Genomic DNA, 25611 nt, shown 5'->3' with positions numbered 1-25611 from the left:
TATAGTGATTAATAAGTTCAAAGTATAGTGTGCATGACCTACATTGTAAAATCACCATCAATACAATGTGAAGTGGGCAACAAAATAGTCAAAATAGTCTCCCACTGTTGTGGCCGTGACTTAAATATGAACATTAATCTTTTAATTAATATATAATAATTAAGCGATAAGTAACAACATTAATATTTTTATAGTTCATGGTATTAGGGTCGAATGTGTATAGAAAATACACAAAACATTGCAATGTTAAATGTATATTTAATATAATTATAAGAACAAGTAAACAGATGCTAGCAGAATGTCAATGTACTACAATAATATTACAATACAAAACTATAAAATATTCCTTACAAAAGGCTATTGGTTGCTAAATGTTACAATGGATTCATATTGCTTACAAGGCCCCAGCCCTTTCGCTGGGGTTAAGTCAGAGCTGGTACTACATCTTAGGTTCAGTCAGGTAAACACAAAGAGGCAGAGTTCCTCCTACATCTGGTGTTTATTCAGTGTATTCCTAAGTAGGCTAGCCTGTGATGTCACTGTCAGAAGCACATGTCTTCCTACACGCTGCCCCTAGTGGTGTGTCTAAAGTATTAAACTCACTATGCTTTCTTTATGATGTAAAGTCATTAAAAAATAAATACCATAACAAACCTTTGACTTATGTCACAAAACAAGCATTTATAAAACCAGTACATATTGACTCTTCCCAATTTTAACACTACCTGCCCTACAACAAAACCCACCTTTTGAAGAACGACACCCATTTACCTGTAACGTTATGACACTTTATTGTTTATTCAAATGTTCACCATTGAGCACATGCATTACCAGTTGGAAAACCTTGGCCTAAAGTAGGGACATACCCACCCTTATAATAATGAACAACTCAAACCATGTTTTCTTAGATTAACCAATGATATTGTGTTCATGTGAGGATGTGTTTTGGAGCTTAATATAGCATTAGACACGACAAACCTATAACACCTGTGAATCATGACACAGACGGACAGTCACTGTAGCTCATTTTCTGTAGCCTATGGCTGGTCTGTGTGCCTGACATTTTCACAAACATTAGTCCTGGAAATTGGATACTCTCTTCTTGGACAGTCTCATAAAACTGACGCATGGAGACAGGGATGAATTAAATAATTTGAGCAAACAAGGACGTTGGATTTTGTCAAACAACAGTTCATGTGTGCAGGGACTTTTGTGTGTTTTGTGGTCACTTATAACAGTATCCTGTTCTGGATGTATTGTTTAACCTACTCCCATAACTCTCAGCTTCAGTATTTCTTCTCATAAAAACAGTTTGTGTGTTTAAGGACTTTTTTTGTTGTCACATTCCGTTTACCACCTTGACGTAACACAGTTTCCTGCTCCTGATGCATTTTGTCCCTACTCTCATCACTCTCAGATGCAATATTTTTCTTCAACAGTTGAGTATGGTGGCCAGAGCTTCTTCTTCTTCTGGATCATGAGTTGCAATAAAAATCTCCTTGCTGGAAAGTTCTTGAATGAAAACACAGGCAATGATGTAATGGCAAATGACTTTGTGCCAATCATCACAAGTACTATTTGCTTGTGGTGTCTTAGCTATATATTACACTATGGAGTTAAGTAAGTGCCTACACACCTCCTGAGAATTCTCTCTTCACATCCAGCGCACTCCCGATTCACAGATAAACACAATATCACTGTTGTATTTAACCAATTTAACCTAAACACCCACCAAAACAAAATAAATTCAAATTTACTAATTTACCACTCTTCTATTTAAACATGTATAGATAACCCTAAATGCCCTCCCACCCCAGTTCTGTTTACACAAATATGTCCCTATGGGCCAGGCAAGCATACATACATACATACATACATACAACAATAATACACAAGGTTTTTAATTGCAATACAATAATTGAAAATAAGAGAATAGTATACACAAAATCATAGCATAGACATGTTAAATAGACACAATTAAATATAACACATTCAATAGCTAATCAAAGGTCAACATATGAACACTGGTCTATCTGTGTTCCAATGTCCACCCCTGGTTTCTGCTATGTCTGAAAAGGTAAGAAAACATCAGGATCAGGATTACTTTTCCTAGTCACTTATAGCGTATACTGCCAAATCTTTTACTTAGCATGTATATATATATATATATATATATATATATATATATATATATATATATATATATATATATATATACATTCCTTTAACTTTTCATGTTATAAACAATATGTTCAACAAGGTAACTTTCTTAATTTTCTTCTAGGCTCTTAAAATAAACAATCAGCTAATAGATGCTTTCTGCATCTTCTTTGCAATTTAGGAGTACACAAAACATATTTCTAGCAAACTTAAACATGTTTAATAACTCTCCACCCTTTGGATAAATTATAAAGGAGTGAACCACAACACCTCTTCCGCCTCTGATGAAAGACTATAGGTCAATATGTCTCAAAGTTCAACACTTCTGACAGCTATGAGTGATCCCTATTAATTTTTAACCTTTCCACAGACATGTCTGCACCTCGCTGCTAAGGGCCTGCAAAACGATCCACCCTGTGGTGGCAGTTGTTTCCGCATGGGGGTGACCGCCTCCTCAAAATTATAGAGGAGCAAACGTACAGCAATCTCTTTCCGGCTCGATTAAAGGTTATGGGCCAATATGTCTGCAATTTAACCCGTACACTCACGTATCACTTATTGTATATTTCCTGGTCTCTCAGGAATTTCTATTACATAGCTTATCCCCTTCCCAGGGCAATATACAACTAAAACTAGTCACCAAGGCTCTCTATGGTCATAATAGGCCACCCTACCACTAGTGTAATACGTCCTTATTTGATATATTTCCTGGTCTCTCAGAGATTTAGCATATCCTTTTCCCAAAGTAATATATATATATATATATATATATAAACTATTACTAATATGTTACAAAAGGATACTTATAAGTAATACAGGATTTCAAATACAGGACAGAACTGCAGAACAACTATTGGGTATGCTCCCCCTTCTCCGGACATGTAGATTCATAGGATGGACATATTAAAATCAGAGAGAGGTATAAATTAAGGAGCTATGGTCAGGAGGAGGTGCCAGTCCCACCTAGGGCTTGTACCCAAATAAGCTAATGAAGTGAAAAATGAAAAAAATAAAAAAATCTCCCTTTGAAGATTTAAAACTGGCAAAAAGAAATATGGACAATATGGATAAATTTGTCTATAAATCCTAATTGGTATGGAGTGTATATCAGAGGGGTAAGAAGCAAACCAAGGGTGCTTCCTAATGACAATGCTAGTGCCCTTGTAAAAATAAATTACTTGTGTCTTTATTGAATCCTTGTCTAATAGCAATGGATCACTAGGCAAGCTCCCCCAATAAGACTAGTAATGGTAAAAAAGTTACTGTGAATGCCAAGGGCGGAGAAAGAAAATCCCCTCTAGATATATGAATCTAGGCAGAAAATAAGAAGGTAAAAAGTAGAGCTGTGATACAATGTAACGGTCTTGATGACCTAAAGTAAAATGTAACAGAATAATGTTATCACAAGCAACTACCCCTTCTAGTAGCTTGTATACAGGAGTGCTGGACTAATAAATAATAAATCTGGTAAACTCTTAACGATTAATAAAGAAGAGAAAACTTCTAAACTAGTCCCTGATCTCCTGTAACACCTTTGAGGGTGTTCTAAGCTACAGCTAAGTCTGAGCGGAAAAAAGGCTGCCTAGTATGCCGTCTCCATAGCTAAATTAGGAACAGCACAGTACGAAATAGAGATTAAATCTAAGTGGGTCTAAATACCCATCGTGCAGTGAATGCTGACATAATGCTGACATAATCTTTTCAGAGGCTAATTTACCACCAGACAAGTCTAATTACTCTTTAACAGCAGGCTTCAAATCACTGACCCAGCTGTATAAACAACAAATTAGAACAAGTTGGGAGATAGCATCCCTAGAAAATTATCTTAAGAAAGGTTTAATCCCTAGGAGGCTAAGAGTCCCAACCACATTGACTACACATATAGAAGAAGAGGACTTTATCAAGGAATGGGAGGAAGCAGCAGGACAATGCTCAGCAAAATTCATGGAAATTATTTGCAAATATGAAAAAAAAAACTGAAGGAAATAGAGCAAAAGGTAGAGAAAGAAGTAGATAGGGTCAAACAATTCAAGTCAGACCCTACCTTTAGCTTGAATGAAAACAAGTTACAAAATAATTTAGAGAAATTCCAATCCATTATTAAACAACGTAAGCATCAAAAATTCCTGAGGGAATGCAAAGATTTTAAAACAGGCAATGTATATAGGAGATATCAAAGGAGAAGAAGAGTAGACAAGGATAATTTTTCAACTTCTGAATATGAATCTAGTGAGTCCGAACCAGACTCCCAACCATCTACCTCCACCTCCACTGCAGACGATCAGGGCAAGAGCCTTCTCAAAAAAGGGGTCACTTTTTTAGAATAACAGGGGTAAGGTCGCCCCCAATTAAGACCAAGACCCAAGAGACAGTACAAACAAAGGAGCCAATATTAAATAAAAATCAAGTGATCAACTTATCAAAGTACAAATTAACACCAGAATTGGATTTATTGGGTAAAGGTTTATCATTTATACCCACTCCACGTTTTGACAAATTTACCTGGGTGAAAGATATTCACCTATTTGCCCGTAAACTCCTACTACATAAAAATTACCTCCTCATCGAGGATAAAAAAGCAAGAACTTTAGGCCTAGACCCCAGGGACTATAAAATAACTATACTACTAGCAGAACTCTTAGAGGAAAACAAATGTGGTGGAAAATCACTACGTCCACTCACTAACCTAAAGAAAAAAAGCCAATACTGTCCCAAACTTGGGGATTCTAAATATATTGAGACTTTCGTCGAACTAGTAAGCAATGAGATTGAAAAAAATCTCTACATCAGACCTAGACCTGAAACCTAATTCTAATCTCACTACAGCAGAGATAAGGGCTTTGAATTCCTTGAGAGATAATAAAGAAATCACGATTAAATCATCCGACAAGGGAGGTAATATAGTCATCATGGATACCACCAATTATGTTGAGATGACAAAGAAAATCCTAACGGATGTAAATACTTACAAGGTAATTCAACATGACCCGACCAAAAAGTTTCAGGACAACTTAAAATTGATTCTAGAAAAAGGACTGAATGAAAAACTAATTTCAAAAAATGAATATGATTACATTCTAGGTGACGTATCTCAACTTTTTACAGCTTACCAAAGATACACAAACAGTACAGTACCTTGACTGGGAGACCTATAGTCTCCGGTAATAACAACTTAACACAGAATGCGAGCATCTATTTAGACCATATCTTGAAACCTCTAGTTACTCAACTTCCATCATACTTGAGGGATACGAAACAAACTCTGGCAGAATTGGCAAAAATTCAGATACCTCCACACTCTATACTTTGTAGTTTGGATGTGGAATCCCTATATAGCTCAATCCCCCACTTTCTAGGCTTAAAACACACTAGCCACTTTCTATGAAAAAGAGGTACACACCTTGATGAACATAGTGATTTTACGGTACAATTACTCAATTTTATCTTTGTTTGATGGAGTCTATTACCACCAGGTGCAGGGAACGGCGATGGGGACATCTTGTGCACCCTCGTATGCCAACCTGCACCTGGGATGGTGGGAAGAACAGATAGTATTCGCAGATCCCAATAACCATCTAGTTCAATGCATCCATTACTGGAAAAGGTACATAGATGACATTGTAATCATTTGGACAGGTACGCACCAACAATTTTCATCCTTTGTACAGACACTAAATACCAATGATTTGAACCTCAGTTTCACCACTGAAGTGGGAACCCCCACTTTTATCTTCCTAGATCTTACTTTTATTCCAAATCCCAATGGAACCATCAAAACTAATTTATTTAGGAAAAGCACGGCTACAAACAGCCTACTTAACTGGAGGAGCCATCATCCAACTCCCCAGAAAAAGTGGATTCCCATCAGCCAATATCTACGCCTTAAACGTAACTGTACAGATATTGATGATTTTAAAACAAAGGCAAAAGATCTGCGAACTATGTTCAGAACGAAGGGATATCCCAATAAGTGCCTCAAGAGGGCCTATCATAGAGCCCTACTTACAGAAAGAGAGAGTCTAATAAGAGAAGAAGCCCCCTCTAGCAAGAACTCAAAAGAGTTAAACAACAAACAATTCCAACGTATAGCCACGTATGATGCAGGCTGGGACCGTGTAAGGTCTATCATGCACAGATTCTGGCCCTTACTAAAACAGGACGAACAATTGAGGGATATCAATTCCATCACAAGTATCCTTAGTAGCAAGGAGAGGAAAGAACCTTAAAGATTCCCTGGTACATAGTCATTTCCAGAGATCTGTAGCACCTACCCACTGGCTGTCTAATAGCCTAAAAGGCACTTACAAATGCGGTAAATGTAAAGCCTGTACTTTTATCAAAAAAGACTCAAAAACTTTTACCGATAGCAAAAAAAGTCAACATTTTGACACACGCTCCTTCTTCAACTGTAGTTCAAAAGGCTTGGTATATTTGATCACTTGCCAATGCCCAATGTCCTACGTTGGCAAAACCTTTCGTCCCTTCAGAAAAAGAATTCTAGAACATGTCAACTCAGTTAAAACAATGAGACACATAGAGACTCCGGTCTCTAGACATGTTAAAAATATACATGGTGGAGACCCTACAGTCTTGAAGTTCCAAGGCATAGAACTTATAAGACAGTACCAAAGAAAGGGAAATTGGGACCAACGTATTAGGAAGAGGGAGTGCTATTGGATTTATCGGTTGAAAACTCTGTCCCCTAATGGACTGAATGAAGGTTTCACCTACTCTCCATTCATCACATGATCTCTTTATGAAAATATTGACAATTTGTAAATAATATTTTTGCACTGTAAATAATTACTATATTATCAGCACATGTTAGATTCATAGAGCTTAGTGTCCAGCATAACCAGTATGATAGTACATAGTACTCTATAATTACGGAAGTATTCATTAAACATAATATAGCCATAGTAGTCTATGATTTTACACTACTTAGGTGACCATACTTAGTTACTATCAAGTATATAATCAATACAGTATTCCCTAGCCAATTTAGGCATGGAATATATACATATACACTTTTGGGTTACTGTATTTCCATCCCTCAGGCGTCCATACCGTACACAGGGTGGACGAAATACAACTAAGAATTATGATGCTCCATAATATGATCTATATTACTTAATACTATCATCTGTATATAAATTACTGAAGGACTTAGAATAACAATAAACCGTTCTTTACAGTCTTGAACTAGCCAAACTGACAGTCAAGCCGTCAATCAAGTGACATTTTCAGTTAAATCCCTCCCATGTTATCTATTCAGAGTCACGTGGGACGACACGTCACAGGTGACGCTCGATCATTCTGAAACATCAGCAATGACGAGAGGGGAATTCCGCTCCTCATTGGCTATCAGACATTTAAAAGTCCCGGTCTTCCACACGGCAATTCACAGCCCCTGACGAAGGTGTAGCTATACACCGAAAAGCGCGTCGGGCGCCAGCACACTTCTTTTTTTCTTTTCCTCACTTCACTTTTAGCACTTAGGGACACTTCACTGTACGATGGGTATTTAGACCCACTTAGATTTAATCTCTATTTCGTACTGTGCTGTTCCTAATTTAGCTATGGAGACGGCATACTAGGCAGCCTTTTTTTCGCTCAGACTTAGCTGTAGCTTAGAACACCCTCGAAGGTGTTACAGGAGATCAGGGACTAGTTTAGAAGTTTTCTCTTCTTTATTAATCGTTAAGAGTTTACCAGATTTATTATTTATTAGTCCAGCACTCCTGTATACAAGCTACTAGAAGGGGTAGTTGATTGTGATAACATTATTCTGTTACATTTTACTTTAGGTCATCTAGACCGTTACATTGTATCACAGCTCTACTTTTTACCTTCTTATTTTCTGCCTAGATTCATATATCTAGAGGGGATTTTCTTTCTCCGCCCTTGGCATTCACGGTAACTTTTTTACCATTACTAGCCTTATTGGGGGAGCTTGCCTAGTGATCCCTTGCTATTAGACAAGGATTCAATAAAGACAGAAGTCATTTATTTTTACAAGGGCACTAGCATTGTCATTAGGAAGCACCCTTGGTTTGCTTCTTACCCCTCTGATATACACTCCATACCAATTAGGATTTATAGACAAATTTATCCATATTGACCATATTTCTTTTTGCCAGTTTTAAATCTTCTAAGGGAGATTTTTCTCTTTTTTCATTTTTCACTTCATCAGTTATATAGATGGCTTCTAAAATAATATAAATCTCAATCTGAGCCCACACACTTACTTTGTTAAAAATGCTAACTTGTTAAAGTATTCTAGTAATAATCATATGAGAAATGGGAGTGATAGGAGAAAAACTCACATGTCCCAGAGCCCTATCACCCCTGGCTCTGGGTTTGTAAGGCTCTTTGGAAGAGGGGATATCCCCACACTGCAGGATCTTCCACAGAATGTATCAGCTGGTAATTTCGTTTTGCTGTGTGTAGGAAAAAGAAGGGCAGGACCTCCAATTGAATAATATCACAATTCAATTTATTTGTACAAAAGAAGTTAAAAACCCTTACTTGGGATGTGGTGGGTATAAACTCGCAGAGTCACCCACATAAAAGCATAATACAAATATCCGAAAAACGCTTCCTGGTTGCAGTCCGGTCACGTGATTGCTTCCGGGTCCGCCCTCCAATGACGTCCGTGTGACGCGTTTCGCCCGCCTCCACAGGCTTCTTCCGACGACGTCAGGGGGTTCCAGTCTTCCTTTTGAGTTCACAGTGCCGCCCTTCTCTTGCTCCTATTGGCTGGGGGGCGTGGTTCCACACGATCTGTTGCTATCACTGTTCACTCCGTATTCAATTACACACATATGGAATTCATTCTATTAAGTTAAACTTAACCCCTTGCAACAGCCAATTGGCTGCATCCTAACACACATTAAAAACGAAAATCAGAAATCCCCAAACTACTTTATTTCACAATTCCTACTCTGAGCAGTGATATTTCAAATGCAAACATGGGACATATCCAGATTATTCAGATTAATAGTTCTAAAGAAGTTTTTTCCAAGAGACATCTTCTGATTATAATATTTTTTACTTAAAGGTATATACAGTGAAAAGTTGGTACCAATTCCTAAAGATTAAAATTATTGAAGAGAGAAGACATAGACTTTTTACAATATTATCCATAGAGATTAATGAAGGGAGAGGACATGAACTTATACAGTATCGTCTCTACCAAATGGAATCAATGTTCATATTTAAAGACACTCTATTCATATATTAAATCCAAAATTAAAAAATATAATTATGTACATAATAAAAATAAAAATGCCTGTCAAGTGAAGGATAAAAAAACATAGAGAATTATTTGCAAAAAATGACAAATTATTTACAAAAAATGACAAACTTCAAATTCTCCGTTAAGACCTCTAGGGAACAGCGATTTTAATTTAAACACCCACCTCATTTCTTGTTTTGACAATTTATTGTCTAGATTCTCACCCCTCCAATTTCTACTAACTCTTTCTATCCCAATAAATTGTAATTTAGTGACATCACCCTGATGTTTGTGAATGAAGTGGGAGGACAGGGGATGTTCCTTGAAACCTCTTCTTATATTGCGCACATGCTCCTCAATGCGAATATGCACTTGTCGGGTAGTTTTACCGACATAGTGCATATTGCACGGGCAAGTGAGGACGTAGATACAGTTAGTGGTGTGGCAAGTGATCAATTGTTTTACACTGTACGTTTGTTGTGTGTTTCCTCCTACCAATTCTCTTTTGACACATTTAGGGGCTCCCGTGGTCCTGCACGCCAGGCAGTATCCACATTGGAAAAAACCAACCTCTTGATTTAAAAAATTCTTATTTTGGTTTTCTTGTTTAAAGCTGCTCTTCACTAGGTGGCTCTTAATACTGGGCACCCCCCTATAGATGATCCTTGGTTTTTTTGGGACTATATTTTCCAACAGGGGGTCTTCCTTTAAAATAAACCAGTATTTTTGGATTATGTTGTTCAAATCCCTATTCTTCCCTGAATAGTCGAAGATCAAAGGGACTTCGTCACTCTTGATATTCTTTTTATTATTGATCCTCTTACTTGAGTTATCCAGTAGCTTTTTCCTCTCTATTTTTCCCACCTCCTTATGGGCCTTATCCAGTAAAGTCCTGGGGTACTGTTTAACTGCAAATTGTTCTACCAGCTTATTGATTTGGATCTCACAGGTTTCCTCATTGGTACAATTCCTTTTTAGCCTTAACATCTGTCCTTTGGGAATGTTGTCCAACCACGGACCATAGTGACAGCTGTCATAAAATATGAAGCTGTTCACGTCCACCTTCTTGAAGAAGGTTTCTGTCTGTATTTGGTGATTGGAGACAAAAATATGTAAGTCCAAGAAATTGACCTGGCTATCACTATGATCCATAGTAAGCTGGATTCCCCATGAATTGGAGTTTAGATGTACCAAGAATGCAGTTAAATCCTCCACAGAGCCTCTCCATATCCAAAACAGATCGTCGATGTAACGGCGATAGGTGACCAGGTTCTGCACCCAGCCATGGTCACTATAAATATAGGACTCCTCCCAAAACGACATAAAGAGGTTCGCATAGCTGGGTGCGAACCTAGTCCCCATCGCCGTCCCAAGGATCTGTAAATAAAAAGAGTCTAGAAAGTGAAAATAATTGTTAGTCAGTATAAGATGGATGCCTTCTAGAATGAATGCTTGTTGGTCCACAGATAAACTAGAGGTGGACAAGAAGAATTTAACAGCCTCCATGCCCCTAGAATGCGGAATGATCGAGTAGAGTGATGACACATCCGCCGTTACGAGGATGTCCCCATCCATCCACTCGACCCCTTCCAATATTTGGAGAACTTGACTAGTATCTCTCAGATAGGCCTTTGTTTCCTTAACTAAGGGTTGCAGACATAAGTCTATGTATTCCGACAGGGGTGCTGACACTGAACCAATCCCAGAGATGATGGGCCTCCCTGGTGGTCTAGTTTCGTGTTTATGAATCTTTGGTAGAAAATAGTATACAGGTATCTTGGGGTAGGTGACAACCAAATATTCATACTCTGTTTGAGAGATGACCTCTGATGATAAACCCTTATTCAAGAAGCTTAAAAACAGATCCTTCTTCTCATTAGTAGGGTCACCTTTTAGTTTCTCGTATGTGACGCCATCGTTCAATTGTCTCAATGATTCCTCTATATAATATTCCCTATCCATAAGGACAATGCCACCCCCCTTGTCGGCCGGTTTAATGATCACCTCTTTATTTTCTCTCAAGTCAGCCAGAGCCTGTTGTTCTTCCTTACTTAGATTCATTCTGTTCTTATTAATTCTTTTTATGCGTTCCACCTCCCGCATTACCAACTCCTCAAAAGCATCCATCGATTTCGTCTTACAACTTTTCGGAAAGAAGGTGGATTTCTTCTTAAGTGAGGTGAGATTATGCCCTTTAAATTGTACATCTCCTCTCAATTCATCAGTAGTGTCCACCTTCTCCCGAAAAAAACGTTTTAAACACAATTTTCTAACGAATTTCTTAAGGTCTATATAGACCGAAAAATGGTCCACATTAGCTGTTGGGCAGAATTTTATCCCCCTGGCTAATACTCTACTTTGCATTGTATTTAGTGTAAGTTTCGAGAGGTTGTATATTCCTTTAATTTCTATATCCTTCCCCTTTTTCCTTCTCTGTATCTTATTTCCCCCTCTTGTTCCTCTCTTTCTATTCTTCTTTTTAATGGGGAACTTGGGAGGTTTAGTTTTATTCTCTCTTTTCTTTTGTGTTCCCAATCTAAAAAATCTTTTGGATGTCCTTCTCGTCCCTGGGGCATATCCCTGGTCTTATGTCCATTTGACTCCATAGGGTCCACTGGTTTACGATTTAATCCATGGGAAACTGATTTCCAAACATTGGATTCTGCCCCTGTTTTTTGGTTTCTCTCAACTGCTCCATCACTACTTAGATCTCTAGTGGGTCTATTCGGAAGCTGTCTTTCATGCTTCCTAATTGGGGTCTCCCCTCCTTGACCATTTGTCCTCCATTGTTGACTATAGTTATATTTCTTTTGATTCTGTCTGTCACCACTAAAAGATCTTCTCCTCCTTCTGTGTTGGTACTTATTTCTATTGTATTGTCCATACCCCTGTTTGTATGTTTGTCTATTCTCCTCATATTTTCTTACTGGGTATTTATCTTTGGGCACATAGTTCTGGGGTTCAAACCTCTCCCTTATATTTTCCCAGTTACCTCTATGGAAAGCATGCACTCTATTCCCCATATAGTCTGATTTGTCTCTCTGGTACTTCTTCTTTTTAATCAAAATGACCTCTTTTTCTATTTTATTCATATCTTCCACAATCTCCTCTGAATGTTTAGCCATCTCTCTAGACTCCAAAAAAGGCTGTAAAAGTTCTTTAATAGCTCTTATCTTTACGTCTATTTCCCTGAGATTCAGCTGTCTCCTCTTGATGATAATTTTAATGAGGCCTATAGATATTACATTCAGATATTGATCCCATTCCTCCATAAATTCCTCACTGTCTCTATCAAAGGTGGGTGTTTTATTAAATCGTAACCCCCTTGGTACCATTTCCTCTTTAATATACTGTTCCAGTGTGGCAATTTCCCACTTAATTTTTAATTCCTTAGTGAGTAGTTTTTGTAAATCCTTACATAGTTCAGGTATTGTTCTAGGGATATTGGGAGTATCACATATTATCTCCTCCCCGAAAATGTTATCCAAATTGGAACAGTATTTACTCCTTGCCTCAAATATAGACATAGTGGGTTTCCCAGCAGGCTCACAACAAACAGAACACAATACAGCACCAGGCTAATATAGTGGACTAAAAGTACAATAACCAAAAGAGTGAGCGCTAGAGTCCCATACAGACAATATGGCAGCGTTTCAAAATACAATGCACAACAAAAATGTGTGAAAAGCACAATAATAGTTACCAAAAAAACGCGCTAAATCGATCTGTAAAAATAAAAGACACACATAATAGTGCAGACCATCTAGTAATAATCATATGAGAAATGGGAGTGATAGGAGAAAAACTCACATGTCCCAGAGCCCTATCACCCCTGGCTCTGGGTTTGTAAGGCTCTTTGGAAGAGGGGATATCCCCACACTGCAGGATCTTCCACAGAATGTATCAGCTGGTAATTTCGTTTTGCTGTGTGTAGGAAAAAGAAGGGCAGGACCTCCAATTGAATAATATCACAATTCAATTTATTTGTACAAAAGAAGTTAAAAACCCTTACTTGGGATGTGGTGGGTATAAACTCGCAGAGTCACCCACATAAAAGCATAATACAAATATCCGAAAAACGCTTCCTGGTTGCAGTCCGGTCACGTGATTGCTTCCGGGTCCGCCCTCCAATGACGTCCGTGTGACGCGTTTCGCCCGCCTCCACAGGCTTCTTCCGACGACGTCATTCCGCATTCTAGGGGCATGGAGGCTGTTAAATTCTTCTTGTCCACCTCTAGTTTATCTGTGGACCAACAAGCATTCATTCTAGAAGGCATCCATCTTATACTGACTAACAATTATTTTCACTTTCTAGACTCTTTTTATTTACAGATCCTTGGGACGGCGATGGGGACTAGGTTCGCACCCAGCTATGCGAACCTCTTTATGTCGTTTTGGGAGGAGTCCTATATTTATAGTGACCATGGCTGGGTGCAGAACCTGGTCACCTATCGCCGTTACATCGACGATCTGTTTTGGATATGGAGAGGCTCTGTGGAGGATTTAACTGCATTCTTGGTACATCTAAACTCCAATTCATGGGGAATCCAGCTTACTATGGATCATAGTGATAGCCAGGTCAATTTCTTGGACTTACATATTTTTGTCTCCAATCACCAAATACAGACAGAAACCTTCTTCAAGAAGGTGGACGTGAACAGCTTCATATTTTATGACAGCTGTCACTATGGTCCGTGGTTGGACAACATTCCCAAAGGACAGATGTTAAGGCTAAAAAGGAATTGTACCAATGAGGAAACCTGTGAGATCCAAATCAATAAGCTGGTAGAACAATTTGCAGTTAAACAGTACCCCAGGACTTTACTGGATAAGGCCCATAAGGAGGTGGGAAAAATAGAGAGGAAAAAGCTACTGGATAAGTCAAGTAAGAGGATCAATAATAAAAAGAATATCAAGAGTGACGAAGTCCCTTTGATCTTCGACTATTCAGGGAAGAATAGGGATTTGAACAACATAATCCAAAAATACTGGTTTATTTTAAAGGAAGACCCCCTGTTGGAAAATATAGTCCCAAAAAAACCAAGGATCATCTATAGGGGGGTGCCCAGTATTAAGAGCCACCTAGTGAAGAGCAGCTTTAAACAAGAAAACCAAAATAAGAATTTTTTAAATCAAGAGGTTGGTTTTTTCCAATGTGGATACTGCCTGGCGTGCAGGACCACGGGAGCCCCTAAATGTGTCAAAAGAGAATTGGTAGGAGGAAACACACAACAAACGTACAGTGTAAAACAATTGATCACTTGCCACACCACTAACTGTATCTACGTCCTCACTTGCCCGTGCAATATGCACTATGTCGGTAAAACTACCCGACAAGTGCATATTCGCATTGAGGAGCATGTGCGCAATATAAGAAGAGGTTTCAAGGAACATCCCCTGTCCTCCCACTTCATTCACAAACATCAGGGTGATGTCACTAAATTACAATTTATTGGGATAGAAAGAGTTAGTAGAAATTGGAGGGGTGAGAATCTAGACAATAAATTGTCAAAACAAGAAATGAGGTGCGTGTTTAAATTAAAATCGCTGTTCCCTAGAGGTCTTAACGGAGAATTTGAAGTTTGTCATTTTTTGTAAATAATTTGTCATTTTTTGCAAATAATTCTCTATGTTTTTTTATCCTTCACTTGACAGGCATTTTTATTTTTATTATGTACATAATTATATTTTTTAATTTTGGATTTAATATATGAATAGAGTGTCTTTAAATATGAACATTGATTCCATTTGGTAGAGACGATACTGTATAAGTTCATGTCCTCTCCCTTCATTAATCTCTATGGATAATATTGTAAAAAGTCTATGTCTTCTCTCTTCAATAATTTTAATCTTTAGGAATTGGTACCAACTTTTCACTGTATATACCTTTAAGTAAAAAATATTATAATCAGAAGATGTCTCTTGGAAAAAACTTCTTTAGAACTATTAATCTGAATAATCTGGATATGTCCCATGTTTGCATTTGAAATATCACTGCTCAGAGTAGGAATTGTGAAATAAAGTAGTTTGGGGATTTCTGATTTTCGTTTTTAATGTGTGTTAGGATGCAGCCAATTGGCTGTTGCAAGGGGTTAAGTTTAACTTAATAGAATGAATTCCATATGTGTGTAATTGAATACGGAGTGAACAGTGATAGCAACAGATCGTGTGGAACCACGCCCCCCAGCCAATAGGAGCAAGAGAAGGGCGGCACTGTGAACTCAAAAGGAAGACTGGAACCCCCTGACGTCGTCGGAAGAAGCCTGTGGAGGCGGGCGAAACGCGTCACACGGACGTCATTGGAGGGCGGACCCGGAAGCAATCACGTGACCGGACTGCAACCAGGAAGCGTTTTTCGGATATTTGTATTATGCTTTTATGTGGGTGACTCTGCGAGTTTATACCCACCACATCCCAAGTAAGGGTTTTTAACTTCTTTTGTACAAATAAATTGAATTGTGATATTATTCAATTGGAGGTCCTGCCCTTCTTTTTCCTACACACAGCAAAACGAAATTACCAGCTGATACATTCTGTGGAAGATCCTGCAGTGTGGGGATATCCCCTCTTCCAAAGAGCCTTACAAACCCAGAGCCAGGGGTGATAGGGCTCTGGGACATGTGAGTTTTTCTCCTATCACTCCCATTTCTCATATGATTATTACTAGATGGTCTGCACTATTATGTGTGTCTTTTATTTTTACAGATCGATTTAGCGCGTTTTTTTGGTAACTATTATTGTGCTTTTCACACATTTTTGTTGTGCATTGTATTTTGAAACGCTGCCATATTGTCTGTATGGGACTCTAGCGCTCACTCTTTTGGTTATTGTTAAAGTATTCTAACCAGACCAAATAGGAAAAAAAGGAATTATTTTACATATGTCCTGTAATTCCTTAGTCCTGGTTATGAAAGCTGAAAAACACTCCAGAAAATTGATCAGTTTAGGCAATTACATTTACAAAACAATGCATCCTTTGCTATGCGGTTTTATTTTCTCATACAGGTAAGACTACCCGCCCCCAGCAAGGAAAAATTCTCCCCCAGCTGTAAAGGATGGTCTCTTACATCACCAACCATACCCCAAACATGTGCTTCACTGTTATAACTAGGATGTTCTAAATATTTTCACACAACTGTTAAAAAGGTGGTCTTTCCTCCATGAGTCATAATCATGAATATATGTTTTCAACTAAACAAATCCTTGAATGCCAAATAAATATAAATTACTGCACAAACAAACAGGGTCAAATAACCAGCAATAAAACCTGGCCAAAAGGTTTAGTGAAAAGTCTTTGCCTATGCAAATACAAACGAACAATGAAACTAGGCCTCAAGCCACTATGTGGTCAATCATGGATTGAAACCCACATGGTCAGACAAGAAAGTCAAATTGTTTTTTCTCTATAAAAATGACCAAAGATTGGTAAACTTAACAAGCAACACAATAATTCATCACTATGTTCTACAGCAAGAGATACCTTAAAAACAAATATCTAGTCCATATCTTCTATCTGCATTCATTCCATTACAATTTATGCATTTCTATACAAACAGACAATTTACTGTATGAATTAAGCAAAATGCATAACATTTATATTTTCCCCAGTATTCAAGCAAAATCCCAAATCTTCAACGCCATATGTTGTGGCCGTGACTTAAATATGAATATTAATCTTTTAATTAATATATAGAAATTAAAGGAACACTATAGTCACCTAAATTACTTTAGCTAAATAAAGCCGTTTTAGTGAATAGATCATTCCCCTGCTCAATTCACTGCCATTTAGGCATTTAGAGTTAAATCACTTTGTTTCTGTTTATGCAGCCCTAGCCACACCTCCCTTGGCTATGATTGACAGAGCCTGCATGAAAAATAAACTGGTTTCACTTTCAAACAGATGTAATTTACCTTAAATAATTGTATCTCAATCTCTAAATTGAACTTTAAATCACATACAGGAGGCTCTTGCAGGGTCTAGCAAGCTATTAACATAGCAGGGGATAAAAAAATCCTAATTAAACAGAACTTGCAATAAAGAAAGCCTAAATAGGGCTCTCTTTACAGGAAGTGTTTATGGAAGGCTGTGCAAGTCACATGCAGGGAGGTGTGACTAGGGTTCATAAACAAAGGGATTTAACTCCTAAATGGCAGAGGATTGAGAAGTGAGGCTGCAGGGGCATGTTCTATACACCAAAACTGCTTCATTAAGCTAAAGTTGTTCAGGTGACTATAGTATCCCTTTAAGCAATAAGTAACAACAGTAATATTTTTTATAGTTTGTGGTATTATGGTCGAATATGTGGATAGAAAATACACAAAACATTGTAATATTAAATGTATATTTAATATAATTATAAGAACAAGTAAACAGATGCTAGCAGAATGTCAATGTACTACAATAATATTACAATACAAAACTATAACATATTCCTTACAAAAGGCTATTGGTTGCTAAATGTTACAATGGATTCATATTGCTTACAAGGCCCCAGCCCTTTCGCTGGGGTTAAGTCAGAGCTGGTACTACATCTTAGGTTCAATCAGGTAAACACAAAGAAACAGAGTTCCTCCTACATCTGGTGTTTATTCAGTGTATTCCTAGGTAGGCTGGCCTGTGATGTCACTGTCAGAAGCACATGTCTTCCTACACACTGCCCCTAGTGGTGTGTCTAAAGCATTGAACTCACTATGCTTTCTTTATGATGTAAAGTTATTAATTAATAAATACCATTACACCCACCATTTGCTAAAACAAATCATGATATGGGAGTGTGGAGCAAGATGATGTAGTATACGCAAGCTGCGTCCTTGTGGAACCAGACTGAGGGTGTAATCAAGGGAGCCGAGGAAGAGTGTAGGGGACGACCTGACATACCTGAGAGGTGGTGAAGCAGGGAGCTACATTTCATGCTGGATAGAGCTACAGCCAGCAACTGAACAGAGAAAACTCAAGAGAGCAAATTCCATGCGTGTATAATCAGTGTGAATCCATCACACTGACACCAGGAGAACAGCAAGCTGAAACGAAGCTATCCCGGAGCATATCTTCTCAAGCTAAGTGCCTAATAATGATATATCACTTGTAAATGCACTGCAGGTTAGTACAAAAAGTTAGTCTCTGGAAGATTAACAGACTCCTGAGTAAGAGCTGAGGGACATCATAGAGAGCAGCAATTAGGGGTCAATAAAAGATGTAAAGTTTATTTTACCTAATTTAGCCTTTGCCTAGACCATGAACCCAACAATCAAGCGGGCTGCAGTGAGTTAAGAAAGCATGTTATGTGGGTTTTTGATGCTTAGTGCTTTTTGCAGTTTTTTTTTCTCTCAGTCCTGTTTCTGTCTTCTCCGGTTTTGTATAATCTCCTTATACTCCTCTCCTATTTTTTCTAATCAGTGTATTAATTTCAATACCTTACAAAGCTTGAACAAGGCAGTGTGAAACAGAATAAATAGACATAACACAACTGTATATCAAGGTGGAGAGGTGAAGGTGGGGGGGGGGGTTGTGGAGGAGACATGGTTTCAAGGAATGCATGACACAGAAAGGAACGCATGACACAAAAAGAACATTACAAAAACCAAAGATACTATTTGACTAAAGACGTGATCATCTCCAGAAAGAGAGTAAACAGATAAAATACAAATGGCTACTAAAAAGATACAAAATGCTGAGCATCTGAAAAAAGAAAAAAAACTTGAAAATAAAACTGAAAAACACCTTTCCTTTTTTTCACCAAACCCACCAGGAAATAAGTCAAACCTCTCAAATAATCCACTAGAGGTAGGCATTAATAAAAGACAAATGTAGAAAAACCAAGAATCAAGTCAAGGAAGAAATGACTATGATCATTTACTAAGACATCTGGACACACAATTTGGAAAACTGAGAGAAGAAATCCAAATTAATACTATGGATATTAAGAAAGAACTGCAGACTTTGAATACACAAATCCAAAGAATAGAAGAAAAACAGGTTGGAACAAAAGGAAACATTCCACAAAGAAGAGCACTTGGCACTAGAAAAAAAAGGCTGACATGGAGAACAAATTGATAGACCTGGAAGACTGGTCAAGATGGAACAATTTAAGATTCAGAGGAATATCAGAACAAATAAAGGCAAAAAATCTGCAGTCATACATAGAGGAGTTTATTACATCTGAAAGTGGAATGGGACGCTTGAATCCCTATGATGGGACGCTAGAATCCCTATGATGGAAATATGTCACAGAGGGAATAAACCTAAGGGGATCCCAGACCACCTCCCAAGAGATGTTTTGATACTGAGATCCAATGAATGCAAAGAAGAATATGAAACACTGTAAATATTTCAGGACTTGTCATGGCCAACCAGACTAAAGAGGATATCCTTTTCAGAAGGCACATCAATCCTGAGACAGAACAATATTATTACCGATGGGGGTTCCCCACAAAAAATCTTACTCTCATCAATCATGCAGATGATCTAAAAACCTGGCTAACTGAAAATAAAATCAGGAGTAGCTCCAATCACTAGATGCAAAACAGCAAAGTGCCAAATTTACCTTACATAAATAGGCACTAATGACATTAAACCTCTAAAGGAGGGAATGTGTAAAGAACAACATTTGAAACAAGAAGACCCATTGACTATAGATAAAACAAACTAATATCTTTCTCCTTAGTTATTTTTTTTATTTTTTTTTGCTATTATATACTGCAACAAATAGTATTAGGAGAGAAGGGGTCAACCTAAGGAATAGGTAACATTAGGTACGTAGGTGAAATAACAATGATAATAATAGAATGTAGAATATATTAGGAAACAAGATTACCAATTCACAAAATGTAGAAAATCACCTCTACATATAGGCTCACATTAATTATAGTGAAACTATACAGTACACCATTCAAAATAATAGGAATCGATAGATACATAGGTTACACACACCAACACAGGGAGGAAGAAGGAAAGGGAGAGAAGGGGAGGGAAGGAGAGAAATAAAGAGAAGGAAGGTAGAAGAGGGGAAGGAAAGAGAAAGGAAGTTGCACTATTTAATAGAGAGGTTAGATAAAGAATAGCACACGATTTACACAATGATGAAGTGGAATAAATAAAAATAACCACAAAAGGATAGAGTTAACAATAACTTAAAAGGAGCATGGGGTTTAGATATATAGGGTTTACCCTTGTTCCTACCGTTTCTTTCCATGATACACTATTTGGTTGAAGCTGCTTGTTTTCGTTTATTTTCCCTTTCCTAGTAGTTCCTTATGGTAGGTTCGCCCTAGATTGCCTGCTCCCAATACGCTTTTCCCACACAACAAGTGGGACCGTTATCTGAGTAATGGTTTTCATTACTCGAGATACTGTATGACTTTTTTTTTTTTTGCCATACATCAACGGTTCTCTTAGGTTGATTCCAATGTATCAATTTATTTTATTTTGATGTAATCACTAACAAAGATTTTTTTTTTTTATCATGTCTATGGCATCTCTAGAACTGAAAGGAAATTATAAATTAAGTTGGACTCAATAAATGCCGGAAGATTATTAAACCATGTAAAAGGTCTATAATCTTAAATGTCTTGACCAAAAATCGGGTACAGATCTGTGCACTACAAGAAACCCATTGGATGAGATCCGACAAAGATACAATAAGTTCAACAAGGTACCCCATCATTATAAGTGCAGCCGTAGAAAAAAAGTGTAGCATTTATTTTTGCAAAAAATGTTTCCCTAACTATTAAACATCAAGAATTAGACCCAGATGGCGATACAGTATCTTAGTACATGAAATAAATAACAAGTTATTAACACTAGCTAACATCCATGCACAAAACAAAGCCACAACAAACTTTATTTTAAAAATATTTAAGAAAATAGAGCAGATTAAGCAAAGGTTAGTGTTAATAATGGGGGACTTCAATTGTGTAATTGGCTCTTTGAGAGATAGAAAGAGCCAATGTGATAGGAAAAGCAGGAATACAATGGAGAATAGAATGCAAAACTTTTGGAATAATTATAATTTCAGAGATATATGGAGAACATTCGATTCATCTGACCATTCAACTCTTATTCTAGGATCGATCTTATCCTGGGAAACGTGACCATGCTATATCTTGTCAAAAGAATAGACATAAAGGATATAGCATGGTCAGATCACAGCCCTATTATGTTGGAATATAAGGACAACTTTGATACTTTCCGCAAAGAGTGGTGCATAAAAGATTTTATAATACACAAAAAAATAAGGCACACGGATATCACGGTCTGGTGCGCTTACAAAAGCGTAGCTAGAGGCCACATGATAAAAATGGTAGTTACCACAAACAAAAAAGGAACACTGCTTAATACTAAGTGAATATAAAAGGCAGAATAAAATAACACCTTCCACACAAATAGCAAAGAAGATTGCAGAAACAGAAAAACAGATAAGCAACCAGCTAATGAACAAAGCAACTAAACAGCTAGAAGTACTAAAATCCAAGTGGTATTTAAAGGGAAGTAAGCCAGAAGCACTAATGACCAACAAATTGAAAAAAGAGAAACATAAAATAGTGATATACAAAATAAAGGATAAAGATACTTATCTAATGGACCCAGAAAAAATAGGAAGTGCCTTTGAAAGATTTTATCGGGATTTATATAACTTACCAGAAGAACTATTCGGTAGGGAAAAATACATAGAGAAATTCTTCGAAAGTATAATTATGCCAAAAGTCCTGCCCGACCAATTAAAGCTGATAAACCAGCACATAAGAAGAAGAGGTTAGTAAATCTATAGATACACTTAAAATAAAGACTGCTCCAGACAGCTTTTCAAACAAATTCTACTAACTATTGAAAGATCAATTAAAAGAGGAACTAACTACCATCTTTAACTACATAATGAAAACAGGATGTTGCCCTGGAGAGCTGTTGAGAGCGAATATTGTCCCCATCCCAAAAGCAGACAAAGACCCAGAACTGATTAGCAATTACAGACCCATTTAATTAATCAATAACAATATCAAAATACTATCCTCTATTCTTGCTAACAGTTTAAAAATAGTAATACCACAGTTAATCAATAATGATCAAGTAGGTTTTATACCAGGGAGGTCCTCAATCAATAATCTTAGAAATATAATAAACATACTAGAGGAAACAGAGAGCAATGAAACCCCTCTAATGTTACTCTCAATAGATGCAGATAAAGCGTTTCACAGGGTTGGATGAGGTTTCATGTTCACCACCTTAAAACAATTTGTAATCACTGGATCAATATTACCAGCCATGTCCGCTCTCTACAGCTCTCCATTGGCAAAGGTAAGAGGGTCTGGGTTTACATCACAAAATTTCAATATTAAAAACGGGACAAGACAAGGGTGCCCTCTATCCCCCTTATTGTATATAATGGTGTTAGAACCCCTTGCGATTTCAATAAGACAAAATAAAAAAATCTAAGGTTTTACAAATGTAGTAGGACAAATAAAATTAAATATCTACGCCGACGATATCTACTATCATTAGAAGAACCAATAATTTCGGTCCCAGAGCTTCTAAAGGAGTTAGGTAAATACTCTAAAGTCTCAGGTTATAAAATGAACCTGGAGAAATCAACATTATTGCGAAGAATATGAACAAAATGTTAACTGAATTTTGTACAAAATATCACTCTCCCCGAAAATAAAGATAGGCTAAAGTATTTAGGTATAACCCTAATTTCAGATCTGAAAGATCTAATAGAAGCTAACTTTTTACTGCTATTAAAACAAACAAAAACTTATTGCAAAGGTTTTGGCTTTTCCTGGTCGGACAGAATGAACATCTTAAAAGCATACATTTTACCAAGATTTCTGTATTTATGGAGAATGATCCTTCTAAATTTCCCAGGAAATCTTTATTACACTCATCTTTTTTTAAGTTCGTATGGGGAGGCAAGAAAGCAAGTGTAAAAATTAACATTTTGGCTAGGTCTAGGCAGGATGGAGGATTGGGGTGCCCAGATATTTCACAATGCTTCCAGGCCAGAAGGTTATTTAATATACTGCTTTCACAAAACAAGGCGGCAACTCAAGAAACATAGTACAAAATGGAAAAAGATAAAACAGGGGTAGGAAACCTATCCTCACTATTTTGGGTTTTAGCTAATAATAAAACCTTTATTAAAGAGGCACAAACTAAATCACAGATACTCAAAGAATTTACAAGTTGGTGGGACAAATTTACAACTATCATAGGACTAAGAAATGGAATAATAGATGTGCTCCTAATTTCATTCATTCCAGATATGTTAGATAATATTTCAATAGATACTTGGACAACCAGGGGGGTAAGGGAATTCAAAAACATACTAGTGGAACATAAAATCAAGTCCTTTAATCAAATTATGTAGGAATATAATTTCACCCCCAAAGAAACCTTTAATTATCTGTTATATATAGTTGGAGACACGACAAACCAATAGAACTGATTAATAAATGGGAAAAAGAATTGCAAGTACAAATACCAGAAGAAGAGTGGATAGGTTCCCTAAACAAATTATATAAATATATCCATTGTCTAAACCTTACTGAAACACAATTCAAACTCTTAAACAGATGGCACCTAACACCTAAACGTTTAAATAAAATGTTCCTAGAGTCATCAGATAGATGCTGGAAATGCAAAGGTAATGAAGGCAATTTGATCCATTTATGGTGGCAATGCACAACCATTAATACATTTTGGAAAGATGTAATCAATGTAATATATCAAATAACAGAAATGAAATAAGTTTGAAAACCTGAAGTGGTCATGTTAAACCTGAACTGGCCAAAAATGAAAAAAAAAAAATACACACAAATGTTAATGCTACATATTATCACATCAGCTAAATAACTTTTAGCATGAAACTGGAAAACATGGACAATCCCATGCACCCAATAATTAATCATACAAGTCTTATGGCAGGCAAAAAATGGAAAGGGTTATCTTGGTGAACCTAGGAAACAGATATACTCAAATAGAAGACTGGGATACATGGATAAACAAAATGGAAATAGCTACCTAATAAACAGCACTATAGTGTCAGAGTTCCTCTCGAGACCCTCCTCCTTCCCTGATTCCTTCTTTATTTACTTTTTTCTTTTTCTTTTTTATTCTTATTCTTATAATTATTATTATTTTCTCCTCTCTGAATATAGTGTGTAATAATCAATGGGGGCATAATTCACCTCCACCTCCACCTAAAGAGAAGGGAGGGGACAGGGTAGAGATGACGAGGAAACAAGATGAACAAATAAAATTCCTCAAAACGGCAGATAAACAGAATAAAAATGATTTGTGATATAAAGGATGTAAGATGAGCTCTCTCTCTCCAAAGCAAGCAGGGAAACCAAGATTGATAGACAGGAATTCACAATAGGATTTAATTATCAGGGTGGGGGGATCGGAGAGGGACACAGGGAGTTTAACATGAAACACAGAAACACAATACATTTTTTTAGGAGATATTTATGAAGAGAAGAGTACAAAGCCTGAATCACAGAAGCATCAGCAAAAATAATACCAGGCAGGTAAATGTCTGAAATATAAAAAAAAAAATCATGATATGATTACACTAGAAATTGTATGTCTCGACTTTAATTCAGAGCTATATCTGGCACAAACCCAATATGTTAAAGCGGCATTGTCACTGTCTGGAGGCTTTTCGGGATTTGAAAAGAGTCTCAAGGGTGACATACAAACATGTATTCCTGACCCTATAATATTAAAACACCATCTGGCCACTTGCCCCTCACTTGCCCCCATAAATATAGTAAAATATTACCTTTTTTTTCAGTCTGCTGCCTCTGCCCCAGATCTGCCTGCTTGGCTGACATCATCAGAAGTGGTGATCTGAGCCAATTACAATGCTTTCACGTATAAAAGCATTGGATTGGCTGAGACTGCCAAGGAGGCAGGCCAGGGGCAAAGCTAGCACAAGACAAATACAGCCCTGGCCAATCAGCATATCATTGATCATCTGTATCAATGCATCTCTAGGAGAAAAGATCAGTGTCTCCAATTGCAACACTGCCCCAGGAAGCACCACTAGTAGCCATCTGAGGAGTGGCCAGTGGAGGTATCCCTAGGCTGTAATGTAAGCACTGCCTTTTCTCTAAAAACACAGAGTTTACTGCAGAAAGCCTGAAGGGAATGATTACACTCACCTTTTACAAATACAATAAGCTGGTGACTGTAGTGTCCCTTTAAGGTTGATGCAGAA

This window comes from Pelobates fuscus, chromosome 2 (assembly GCF_036172605.1).
Source record: "Pelobates fuscus isolate aPelFus1 chromosome 2, aPelFus1.pri, whole genome shotgun sequence".
NCBI lineage: Eukaryota > Metazoa > Chordata > Amphibia > Anura > Pelobatidae > Pelobates > Pelobates fuscus.
This window is presented reverse-complemented; position numbering follows the sequence as displayed.